Below are 9,770 nucleotides of genomic sequence, written 5' to 3'. Positions count from 1 at the left end.
CACAAACGGGCAATATTGATGACGTGGCAAATGATGTGACGCTCCAACCAGTCATTTTTTGCTGACGTGGCGATGACATGGCACATGATGTGGCAGTGACGTGGCGACCGTGGACGAATGAGATAATGACAAATGGCGGTCACCCAGCTTCACGCGCGCGTGCGCCACACGTGCCTACGATTTCTTCATAGAATGCAGTGCGTGACGCTCAATCTCTTCCCTTGTGCGCGTGGTGCTCATATCATCCGACTATTTTTATTTTCATTTTTATTTTCTTATTTTCCTTTAATTTCCTAATCAAATTTTCTCCAAATTCTCACCAAATTTCAGCCTTTTCAAATTTGATTTCCTTCATAAATTTTCATCCTTCAAATCCTTTTTATTCTCCAAATCTCAATAATTCCAATCTTTCAAAATTCCTTTTCAAATCCTTTTTATTCTCCAAATCTCAATAATTCCAATCTTTCAAAATTCCTTTTCAAATCCCCTTTTTCTATTTTTATTCAATCTCCACCCTTCATTTGTAATCATATCCAATGGCCAAAATTTATTTCCCTCGCCTATAAATTCGACTTGATTTTACTCTTCATTGACACACAAAAAAGCTCTCAAGTCTTAAGCTCTCAATTCTCCCTACTCTCAAATTCTTGTCCTGCTTGCTCCTAAATTGGCCTAAAGTTATTTTTGTGAGTTTTTTTTAGTGCTCAACTTATGTATTTAGCCTTCAAGAGGCAATATTGTGAGGTTTTCTTTTAATTTTTGGGAATTGTATTAAGGTGTGGGTACACCTTGGGTTGTGAGAAAAATAAATTGTTTTGATATTGAACTAGTAAAAAGGATCTTGGATTTCTCTTTAGCCTAGGAAAAAGAGGGTCGTGTGTCGGTTTGGTCCTCACCTGTAAGAGGATCACTTAGTGAAATACCCAAGAAGGAGTCGTGGAGAGTGGAGTAGGCAATTTGTCGAACCACTATAATTCTCGGTGTTTTCTCTTCCTCTCTCTCTCTTTTATTCCTTGTTTTCAAATTTTTTGCTTCTTGTCTTAGTTATTTTTTTAATCTTTCCAAATTGCATGATTTACTTTTTAGTGTGTCATTTAAATTTATCCTTGATTAAATTGTCTTTAAATTTGAAGTTATCATAGCTTGCATGATTTAAGTTTTGTCTTGCATAAATTTTCTTAATCAAATTAGTAGGTTAACTTTATTGAGCATTGTTTGAAGATAAAATTATTTAAAAAAAAAATTGGTAGTCAACCCTATTCACCCCCCTCTAGTGTTGCCTTTAGATCCTACAATTGGTATCAGAGCAGGTAGCTCGGTTTTCTTATTTCAAAAAGGTTTTGTATTTTTTTTTTATTTTACATTATGTTTTTTTTAATCTTATTAAATCTGGAATTTTTCTAATTTTTGCAAAAAGTTTGAAAAATTGAGTTTTAAAAGCTGTTTTCATTTTTTTTTTTTTTGAAAATTGGTTATTAAAACTTTTTTTTTCTCTACTTCTTAATCTTTGAAAAATTGGTTATTAAAACTTTTTTTTTCTCTACTTCTTAATCTTTGAAATCTTTTTTATTAAAATCTAAATTTTGGAAAAGTATTTCTCTTTACAAAATTTTTTTAAAAAAAAAAATTATATTCTCTTCCTCTTTCGAAGAACTTAATTGTTTGAGCGTATGGCAACTAACGGGTATGGTGAAGGTCAATCTACCACTAGGCCACACCTTTGTTTGATGGAAATAATTATGCATAGTGGAGAACTAGGATGAGAATTTATTTGATTTCTATTGACTATAATATATGGGAAATTGTTTTTAATGGTCCTTTAATTCCTACTAAGATAGTTGATAATAAAGATATTCCTAAGGAAGAAAAAGAGTTTAATGATGAAGATAAAAAGAAGTTGTCTATTAATGCGAAAGCCATGAACTGTCTGTTTTGTGCTTTATGTCCTGATGAGTTTAATCGAGTCTCTGCATGTAATTTTGCTAAAGAAATTTGGGATATGCTTGAAGTAACTCATGAAGGAACTAATCAAGTTAAAGAGTCAAAGAGTAGCATGTTAGTTCATAATTATGAATTGTTTAAAATAGATGCAAATGAAACTATATCTGAAATGTTTACTAGGTTCACGAATATTGTTAATGCTTTGAAGGAATTAGGAAAATCTTATACCACCTCTGAAAATGTGAGAAATTTTTTTAAATCATTGCCTAAGAGTTGGGAAGCTAAGGTGACGGCGATCCAAGAAGCAAAAGACCTCTCAAAACTTCCACTGGAGAAGCTTGTTGGATCTCTCATGACACATGAGATAATCATGAAGGCCAATGTGGAAGAAGATGTCAAAAAGAAGAAAAGTCTAGCATTAAAGTCCACTCAAGTTCAAGAGGACTCTGAAACTGAAGCTGTACTAAATGATGAGTTCGCTTACTTGACCAAGAAGTTCAAAAAGCATTTTAGGAAAAGGAACTTCTCAAAGAAAGTCAACAATTAAGAAGGCAAAGGAGAAAAGAGCAACAAAGATACAATCATCTGTTATGAATGCAAAAAGTCCAGACACGTGAAGTGGGACTATCCTCAAAGAAAATCCATTTCAAAGAAGAGCAGGAAGGCCATGAAAGCTACTTGGGACGAAAGCGATGAAAGTGAATCTGAAAGAGAGGAAGAAGTAGCAAATTTGTGCGTTATGGCTTTTGGAGATGACTATGACGATGATGAGGTAAATCCTGAAAACCTTACTTTTGATGAGCTCATTGATGCATATGATGAAGTTAAAATTGAATTTGAAAAACTAGGTTGCAAATATATGTCTCTTAGGAAGAAAAATGTTAAATTAGCTCTTGAAAATAATAATTTATTAATTGAGCTAGATAATCTAAACGAGAAAAATGAGACATTAGGAAAAGATCTAGATTTATCTAAATCAAATTTGCATGCTTTAAAAGAAGAGTATAAATTATTAGAAAAAAAATTAAGATATTTCAGCTACACTTTTAAGGTTTACAAATGGGAAAAAGAATTTAGATATCAAGATGGGTAAGCAACAATGTATATTTGATAAAAGTGGCTTAGGTTATAAACCTCACCAAAAACAAAAGAAATTCACAAACTACTTTGTCAAAGAAGGTTCTATTATTTGTCATGCATGTGGAAAACATAGTCATAAAGCTTATGCATGCAATTTAAGAAAAATCAACATTATGAATGAAAAGAGATGGATTCCTAAATTTTTGTTAGCTAACCCCCAAAGACCCAAACAAATTTGGGTACCTAAGGTTACATCTTGAGAATTAATTCTCTCGGGTATGTTTGAGATCCATAAAGAATAAGTGGTACTTGGATAGTGGATGTTCAAAACATATGACTGGGGACCACACAAAATTCACATACCTAGAATAGAAAGATGGAGGATACGTTACCTTCGGTGACAATAAAAAGGGTTAAGATTGTTGGCAAGGTAATATTAGTAACGATTCGAATTCTTATTGAAAAATGTTTTGGTGATTGATGGTTTAAAGCATGATTTATTAAGTATTAGTCAATTATGTGATTAAAGGATATAGAGTAATTTTTTTAGTGATAAAAAATTGTACAATAAAAAATGCATGTGATGGAAAAGTTCTGTTTTGGTAGGAAATAGAGATAAAAATGCTTATACTATTGATCTATTAGATTGTTCCTATAGTAGAAAATAAATGTTTTATCTATATGCATGAAGATCATATGTTATGGCATAGAAGTTAGGTCATGCTAGCATGCATTTAATTTCAAATATTTTCTTAAGAAATCTCTTGTTAGAGGTCTTCCAAAATTAAACTTTGAAAAAGATAAAGTTTTGTGAATGCTTGTCAAATGGGTGTAAACACAACTAAGTCCTTCTTTACAAACCAAAGTTTCTACGTTCATTAGACCTCATTGCAACATTACATATGGGAACCATTTTGGACCTACTAGAGTCTGCAAGTCTAAGTGGAAAATTTATGCGTTTGTTATTAGTTGATGCATTTTTTTCGAGATTTACTTGGGTTTTATTTTTATCTCATAAGGATGAAGCTTTAAAATCTTTTATTAGCTTTTCAAAAAGAATTCAAAATGAAAAAGGTTTTATGATTTCGAAAATTAGAAGTGATCATGGAGGAGAATTTGAAAATGCTTCTTTTGAAATTTTTTGTGAAGAAAATGGAACTTCTCATGATTTTTCCTCTTCAAAAACACCTCAACAAAATGGTGTTGTAGAAAGAAAAAATCGATCTTTACAAAAATTAGCTACCTTCATGCTTAATGAATATGATTTACTAAAATCTTTTTAGGTTGAAGCTATTAATACTGCATCTTATGTAATGAATCATGTTTTAATAAAACCTGTTTTAGATAAAACTCCTTATGAGCTTTTTAATAATAAAACTCCAAATATCAGCTATTTCAAAGTCTTTGGTTGCAAATGTTTTATTTTGAAAGACAAAGGAAAACTTGGAAAGTTTGAGTAAAAAACAGACATTGGCATATTCTTAGGATATTCTACGTGTAGTAAAGCATATAGAGTTTTTAATAAAAGAACTCATGTACTTGAAGAGTCAATAAATATTGTTTTTGATGAAATACATGTTGCCACTGATAAAGTTTCTGCTAGTGATGAATTAGAAATACTTGAAGATCTTAGTATTAAAGATAGGGAAGCAGTATCAAATGAATCTTAGAAAGAGCCAGAAAAATCCCTCCCTTAAGATTGGATATTCTCCACTAACCATCCTCAAGAGTTAATAATAAGTGATGTATCTCAAGGGGTAAGAACTCGTTCTTCTTTAAATGCTTTAAATAATGTTGCTTTCGTATCTCAAATTGAACCAAAGTCTTTTAAAGATGCTAAATCTGATGAGTTCTAGTTAATTGTTATGCAAGAAGAATTAAATCAATTTGAAAGAAATAATGTGTGGGAACTAGTCCCGCGTCCTAGTGATCATCCTGTTAAATTGCGGTCGCATGAGTTCATCGCATAGGAACAGTTGATTTTTGTATTTTTATGCAGAATATGCGTTGACGCAAGGCGAAAACTACGATCATAGGAAATCATTGGTCGAGCGCAACATTACCGCAAGGCTTTGGGTGATTGTGTTCACAAACATTTGCTCAAGAAGGATTGCCGCAACTTGGTGGGCGCATCTAGGTGAAAGGCATAATTAATCGTGATGGGATAGAAAGTTGATGACGGTCGAATCCAAATTAAGTTGATAGCCGCTAAACGATAACAAGTACATTCAGCTTTTTCGTGGACCAAATATTTGGTGCATCAGTCAAGGAATTAAAGCCATCCCATCTGAGCAATCAATAAAAGAGAAAGCCACCTTCACCCCGAAGTTCTATCTTTAAATACTAAGATCTTCAAAGTATTTCTAATTCCATCACTAGCAGAAACTTTATTAATGGCAACATGTGTTTCACCAAAAACAACATTCATTGACTCTTTAAGTACATGAGTTCTTTTATTAAAAATTCTCTATGCTTTACTCATGTAGAATATTCTAGAAATATGCCAATGTCCGTTTTTTACTCAAACTTTCCAAGTTTTCCTTTGTCTTTCAAAATAAAACATTTGCAACAACAGACTTTTGAAATAGTTAATATTTGGAGTTTTTTTATTAAAAGCTCATAAGGAGTTTTATTATTAAAAAGCTCATAAGGAGTTTTATCTTTGTGGATGGCATTGATGAATGTTTACAAGTTAAATTGTCTCTGTTTAAAGCTTTCTTTTTAATTACAAAGTGTTGATTTATAAGGGCCCCTATGTTTTTAGCATAATTAACATGCTATCGAGTCTGTAATTCAAAGTGTTTGAGTTAGTCGAGTTGTTCATGATGAAGTTTTGAAAGCATCGAGATGCGGTTCTTAGCAAAGAAGAAGTCAAGAGTTGGTCATGTCGTGTAGCCTCAGGTAAACGATCATTGGGATTTATCTAAATGATCGTGTAGATTTTTCTTATACAATCGTGGTAGTATTTACTAAACCATCGTTTAGCTAGGGTAAATCGTTTACTCTATCCCGGGGCGTTGGTTGTCTCGATCGCAAGACGCTGAAGGGTAGCCGATCGTAGTGGGACCATATTGATGCTCATTGTTTTAGTAAAAGGCCGTCGCTCAGCAATCGTTTAGACGATCGTATAAGGCTTGCGTTATGCGGAGCGCACCTGGCACGAATTATCATGCTTCATCGCATAGTAAAAGGTACATGATCGTTGCTAAACGATAATTTAGCTCTGGGACCGTTGGTAAATGATTGAGCAAAGCATTTGTTCTTTTGTGTAGACGAACGCGGGGAAGTTTGGTACACGATCAATGGAAATGTGTTGCTTCACCTGGATGGTTCAAGACCGGTTCGCCTGTTTGAACCGGAGACTCCTTGTTTTTGTAATAGTTAGCTTTTGTTTAGAGGATTTTGAGACAATTTTATCCTGTTCATCAACATTTGTTTATTATACATGAGATGTATGTGGTTTATATGGCAAAGTGTTTGACATATAGATTTAAAACCCACCTTAGGTTGTGCAATTACTCATGCATCATGTATTATAAATGTTATAATATTGAATGAAGAAATTACTTGAAAGCATGTGCATGCATCAAGAAATATAAGAGTTATATTTGTGCATGCAGTGAGCATATTCATGCACCATCCTTTTATTATAAACGTTATAGTATAAGGGTGAATGGAAGCATGTTTTGCTTTATTCGTTGCTTGTTTGTATAAATGTTATATAAAAAGGTAACAATGAATGAACAATGCATGGAGCATGACACTTAGGTTGTTTATAAGCATTATGAATACCTTGTATGTGTTTAGCTTTGTGTTGTGTGGTTTTGGTTGTTTCCGTTATAAGTGTTAAAAAGGAAATTAGAACTAAAGTCGATAAGAAAGAGATATATGCGGACTTAGGGTGAACTAATGTTTTTAAAAGGGTTTTAAAATTAGATTGAGATAGACCTAAGTTCAAAGGTTCTAATGGGATTAGTAATCTAGTTTAATCTTTTTAAATCAATTTAATAGGATTAAATTGATTGGCATAAAAGATTAAAATTGTATTAAATCTATCTATAAGGGACCTTTTGTCTAAGGCGGGTTCTATCTAGGCTGGGGTACTTAAGCTGACGGAAACGGAACACCCCTACCTGGGAACCTACCTGGAAAGGTGAATTAGATAGATTTTCTACAAGCATGCGAAAATTGGTCGAAGACTCTGTTAAAGAGTTTAATGGATGATGATCAAAAGTTGTTTCAACTATCCAAGATAAAAGTTACTATTGGGAAAACCTAAAAAGTCACTTAGTTAAAATTCTTAGCCGTGTTTTTTTTCTAAGTAAACTAAACCCTAGGTTATAAAATACTTAGTGGGAGGAAGAGATGTATATGATATGTCAATGATTCCACTCATGTTTCTCCCTGAATGTTCACGTCGTGAGATTCATGCTTGGCCTTGTGGTGCCTGGGAGTATCCCTCTACAGATGGTGTTTACATGAGTCAATATCAAGGTGGATGGAGAGAGTGTTTATAGTAAGTGGGTGAAGGGTATGTGTCAACATGTCCTACCGTCTCTGTCATTGGTTCACACCGTGAGATAATTTTTTACTCCCTCGTGGCACCTTAGGTGTGTCCCCCTTCGGATGGGTTTTGTGTAGTTGGTCAAGATCAAGGTGAACTCCAGAAATGGATAGGGCCGCTTTAGGTTTTGCCCCAATCGAATTTTTTTCCTTGGGATAGGCTTCTTCAGGCGGATCTCTAGGGCCTAAAATGACGGGTCACACTTACGGGAGGTTGTTAAGTAAGTTAATGATCTCTTGATCAAATCAATTATGGCTAGTCATTATAGAAGCAAAAGTTGTTCTGGTATTAATGACTGGTTGAGAATTTCTCAATTCAGAGGAGGGATAATTAACCTCCCTTCGGCGGATTTTGTCCTAAACCTTTGAAGCATCATTGTGAAACTAGATGTCACACGGGGCTCATGTTAGTTTTGCTAAACCTTATTGGATGTTGTTTGTTTTTTCAACAGGTATTTGCTTAAAACCTAACGTAGGTCAATGTGTTTTTGTTTTTAGTATTGTGTTAGTATTTTCGTTGAATGCCTTTAATTTGACCAATTACATACAATGCAAAGAGTCATGCAAAACGTATTTCGTAGTAAACGACCTCGAATTTGTCATGGTTGAGGAATGTCCTCAAGTCTCGACCCTTGATGCACCACGAAGTGTTCGCAATGTATATGATTTGGGGATGAAGGCTAATTCATTAGCCCGACTTCACATTTTGGCTAACATACCTAATGCTTTGGCCAAAAGGGTTGAAAACTTGGCCATTACACGTGAAATCATAGACTCATTGAAAGATTATTTTGAACATCAGTTCTTACTTTTCGAGCACAAAGGGATGGATGACAAAACCAGTAGTGTTAGATCTAAAGTTAAACTTCAGGAAGAGGAAGCAATTGTTGTGCGTTGCACATGCAAGTTTTTCTAATAAGACCCAAGTATAAGCCTTACTAGGTTTTCTGGTAAGTCCAAGGTCGAACATAGGGACTACTGAGTAAATATGCGATAGTTAATTTGATTCTCTTGCAGTGGTGAAAACAAATAAGTTGAATGGTGTTTTGATAAAGAATGTTTCCTATGCGACGGAGTTCAAACAAAGAGTTGATGGAATCGAGAGTTACAATGAGTATGCGGTGAACGGGTTGAGAAGGGGTTTAGCTAACACTTCCTAAGATTACGTACAAGTTATGCGATCATGCTACCAACAAACAACAGCATGTCATCTCTCAATGCAAATGCTATAATTTCTATTGCTAGGACGCATGCGATGTATACGAAAAAGTTGATAGGACTTATGTCTAAGCCTCTTTTCTTGTTTATGCGATGATGCATGATGCACACATAAAACAAGGTGACCGCATCCTATCATATCCAATTTCTAGGGTGCATGCGATGTGTAAATAACGATAGAACTTATGTCTAAGTCTCTATTTCTTGCTTATGCAATTCTAATCTGACTCTCTCAAGCCTAGATTCTAATCTCTCAAGTCTAGATTCTATCTTTAGACTACTCTCTCAAGTATCTCTAAAAGGTGAATGACGCATACATAAGACAAGATGTTCGCATAAAATGTAAATCCTAGGTCATGCCAGCTAAGTACTTCTCAACCCATTCGGAAATTTAGCTACTCATGCGAAATGTGGAGAGTTTAAACATAGATTGAAATGAGATTTCCATTTTCTATAAATGACGTGTTGAATACAAAAAGACAATGGAATTTAGAGATAAGAAGCCCGGTAAGCAATGTCTTGCTTCCTGTGGCCTTTTACATTGTCTTTTTCACTTCAACTCTGTCCAGATGAATTTTCTTGCTCTCGTAAGTGTTGGCCCTCTCTTCTTATAGCGCTTTCCGACAGTCTCTCGATCTGTCCGCGAATGATCTCTCGGCTTCTTCGTCTCCTAGCTCTTCTCCGTCCTCTAAATCTAAGTATGTACATGAACATACTAACGACTCTCTAACTTGTATATGATATCACTTGTTCACCCCTACAATGGTGGCCTCCGGTATTTATAGAGCTCAAGATGAAGCGGCCTTTCTCTCTAATGATTGCAATGATGGGCGATCATTAAATCTCCTGCTCTGATGCGCCGATTAATGGTCACTAAAAGTTAAGTGTACTTCCTACAGTGTAGCTTTAATGGCTTGTTAACAAAATTCGGATTCGACCATCATAAGCTTTCCATCCCATCATGATAT

The sequence above is a fragment of the Benincasa hispida genome, chromosome 5 (genome assembly GCF_009727055.1).
Source record: "Benincasa hispida cultivar B227 chromosome 5, ASM972705v1, whole genome shotgun sequence".
Taxonomy (NCBI): Eukaryota; Viridiplantae; Streptophyta; class Magnoliopsida; order Cucurbitales; family Cucurbitaceae; genus Benincasa; species Benincasa hispida.
The sequence above is the reverse complement of the archived record's forward strand: the minus strand, read 5'-3'. Positions refer to the sequence as shown.